This window comes from Euphorbia lathyris, chromosome 1 (assembly GCF_963576675.1).
Source record: "Euphorbia lathyris chromosome 1, ddEupLath1.1, whole genome shotgun sequence".
Lineage (NCBI taxonomy): Eukaryota > Viridiplantae > Streptophyta > Magnoliopsida > Malpighiales > Euphorbiaceae > Euphorbia > Euphorbia lathyris.
Genome location: NC_088910.1, coordinates 104786826 through 104790215, shown reverse-complemented (window position 1 = coordinate 104790215; position 3390 = coordinate 104786826). Strand labels below are relative to the sequence as shown.

The following is a 3390-nucleotide window of genomic DNA, read 5'->3' as shown; positions in this document are numbered from 1 at the left end:
TGATTTTGCTGTTGGGTCCACCCAAAGTTGGAATGATTCATGGAACCAAAATTATGTGTTTGAGTACGGATTGGGTGGATTTCTTTGATTGTACCCAACATAATGACATTGTTCTTGGTTGGCTTTGCTCGGTTTAACTCTTGGGCAATTGATATCGAAGTGTGGACCACCACAAAAGTCACATTCATCAGAAAATGAAGGTTCACTGTGAATGGAAGACACATTCATCTTGCTGATCTGCTTAACAAGCTGTTCCACCTGAGTTGTCAGCTTTGACACGACATCAGAATCTGAAATCTTCTTCCCATCACTCCTCACTGAGTGCCAATTGTAACTTGTATTGACCACCCTTTCAAAGAGATCATATAGAGCTTGTGGTTCAAGATCTTCAGGGCTGCCATTTGCAATGGACTCAATTTGAATTTTATAGGTATTGGTGACTCCATTGTAGAAATTCTGAACTTGCATCCACATGGGAATGCCATGGTTGGGTACCCTTCTCAAGAGCTCCTTGTAACGTTCCCAAGCCTCGGCTAACGACTCATCTTCTTCTTGCATAAAACGAGAAACCTCATTTCTCAACTTGATAGCTTGCTTTGGTGGAAAATACTTCATCAAGAATGCACTAGCCATCTCTTGCCAAGTAGTTATTGATCCGGGTTGAAGGTTCTTTAACCAAAATCTTGCTTTATCCTTTAGAGAGAAAGGAAATAGCTTTAACCTTATAACATCATCGGCCACCCCCCTATTTGTTCTGAAAATGTTACACATTGCAACAAAATCCTGAATATGAGCATTGGGGTCTTCATTGTGGTATCCACCGAACTGAACAACAGTTTGAAGCATTTGTATCATGGATGGCTTGATTTCGAACAGGTTGTTCCCCTCATTAGGCAGCACAATACATGATGAGTGCCCTTCAGTGGTAGGTCTGGAGTAATCTCTGATTCTCATGACTGGTGGATTATTGTTTTCACCCTCTTCTTCTTGAACAGGTTATTCTGGTACTCTTCCAGCCATTCTTCTTTGTCTTGCTCGTCTAGCTGCTGCCTGATTCCTTCTACACGTTCTTTCTAACTCAAGATCGATAGGAAAGGCTGTACTATTAAACAAACAGATTAAAAACACCTTGTTTCACAGAAATTTGCAAATAAAATTGTTCCTTTCAATCCCCGGCAACGGCGCCAAAAACTTGTTGTCCTCAAAACAGACTCTAGCAAGTGCACTAGATACAAGTAATAAAATGATAAGTAGAGTATCGTCTCCTCAGGGATTGATGACCAAATTCTACTAGAAAAACCTTGCAGAACAGGGTGTTCGTGGTGTGTGATTTTCTTTAGTTGAGAAATGATTTGATATGGTGAATAGAAATACTAATGATAAAGATTGAGTCTCAGAAAATGTGTTTTGGTTATGATAAAAAGAGGGAACAGGCTAGGCCACAGCGGAACAGGTTACTTTCAGCCTCTAAACATCCTATTTATTCATGAATGACATAAAGTGAAGTCAAGGTCTCTGTTTTAAAGCTCACTTAAGTCAACTTTCGTGTGTTCTTAAGATTCTAAGATGAGTGAACAACCACAGAAATTGCAATAAATCCCCATTAATGGAGTTAGGTCTCAAATTAAAGAGAACTCTCGTGGAAGATGAAGTTTCAGCCCCCCAATAAAGTTATCTCTCTCATTTTACAGTAATCTATTTAATTAGGAGGAAAAGAAACACAAAATATACTAAAAGGTACTAAAAAGTACACTAAACAGACCATTCTGACAGATTATAGCCACTTGAACACTTCAAGGCCCAAATCTTCTTCAACAAGCTAGATCTCCACTGGTCCCACGTCTTTGCTTGGCTGTCTTCCTACTCTTTACACGCTATTACCCTTTGGTCTATAGATTTTGCTTTTCTTTTTCCTGCAACGAGCTGTTTGACAGCTGTTTGGCAGCTTTCTTCACAAAATCTGCAATAAGTGTTCTTTAGTCCTAAATTAATAACAATTAACAGCCCATAAGCCCATTTTTAGTGAAATAACATATGGTTATTAGGGTCAATTATGAACCCATCAATAGGTCAGCTTTATCTCACCCTTGAGTACATGGTCTCTAATGAAGTGATGTCTGATGCTGACATGCTTCATCATGCTGTGCTGAATTGGGTTCTTTGATAGATCAATTGCACTTTTGTTGTCACATTTGACCTCAATTGTCTTTGTTTGAACACCATAGTCTTCAAGCTGTTGCTTAATCCATAGGACTTGAGCAACACAGTGTCCAGCAGCAATGTACTCAGCTTCAGTGGTAGACAAGGCTACTGACGCCTGCTTCTTGCTGAACCAGGATACAAGACAGCTTCCTAAGAAGTGACATCCTCCAGAGGTGCTTTTTCGTTCAAGCTTGTCTCGTCCATAGTCAGCGTCAGTGTATCCAACAAGTGTGAAACCATGAGTGTTGGGATACCATAAACCTGCGTTCACTGAGCTTTGCAAATATCTAAGGATTCTTTTTACAGCTATGTAATGAGATTCCTTAGGGTTAGATTGATATCTAGCACAGTAGCATACTGAGAACTGAATGTCCGGTCTACTTGTTGTTAAGTAAAGTAGAGAGCCTATCATACCTCGATACAATTTGCTGTCTACTGACTTACCATTCTCGTCAGCACAAAGGACAGTGTCAGTGCCCATAGGAGTAGATATTGGCTTGCAATTTTCAAGATCATATTTCTTCAATATCTCCTTGGCATATTTAGCTTGACTGATGAAGATGCCATTTTTCCTTTGTTTGATTTGAAGTCCAAGGAAGAAGTTGAGTTCTCCCATCATTGACATTTCAAACTCAGTCTGCATTTGCTTGCTAAATTCCTTGCACATTGACTCATTAGTAGCACCGAAAATAATATCATCCACATATATTTGAGCCAGCAGGGTATCTTTACCCTTTCTCTTAATGAATAAGGTTGTATCAGCTTTGCCTCTGACATAGTTTCTAGTCAGCAGGAAACTGGTCAGCCTCTCATACCAAGCACGTGGTGCTTGCTTGAGACCGTACAGAGCCTTTTGAGTTTATAAACGTGCTTTTGGAATTTAGGATCCTCAAACCCTGGAGGTTGATTAACATAAACTTCCTCGTTTATAACTCCATTAAGGAATGCACTCTTAACATCCATTTGAAACAGTTTAAAGTTCATATAACTTGCATAAGCGCATAAAATTCTAATAGCCTCTAGCCTTGCCACTGGGGTAAAGGTCTCACCATAGTCAATACCTTCTTGCTGACTGTAGCCCTGAGCTACAAGCCTTGCTTTGTTCCTGACTACATTTCCTTGTTCATCCAGCTTGTTGCGGAAGACCCATCTGTTGGTCCCTTGTTTAGTTGCAAGTATAGTTCCAAA

At 39.9% G+C, this 3390-nt stretch overlaps 1 non-coding gene across 1 annotated transcript; it reads left to right on the top strand.

The window, feature by feature from the left end:
* The first annotated feature begins 478 nt into the window (after positions 1 to 478).
* On the top strand, positions 479 to 585 carry LOC136216250 (small nucleolar RNA R71). Its single transcript, XR_010683245.1, has one exon. It is a non-coding gene; the product is annotated as a small nucleolar RNA R71 (small nucleolar RNA).
* The last annotated feature ends 2805 nt before the right edge of the window (positions 586 to 3390 follow it).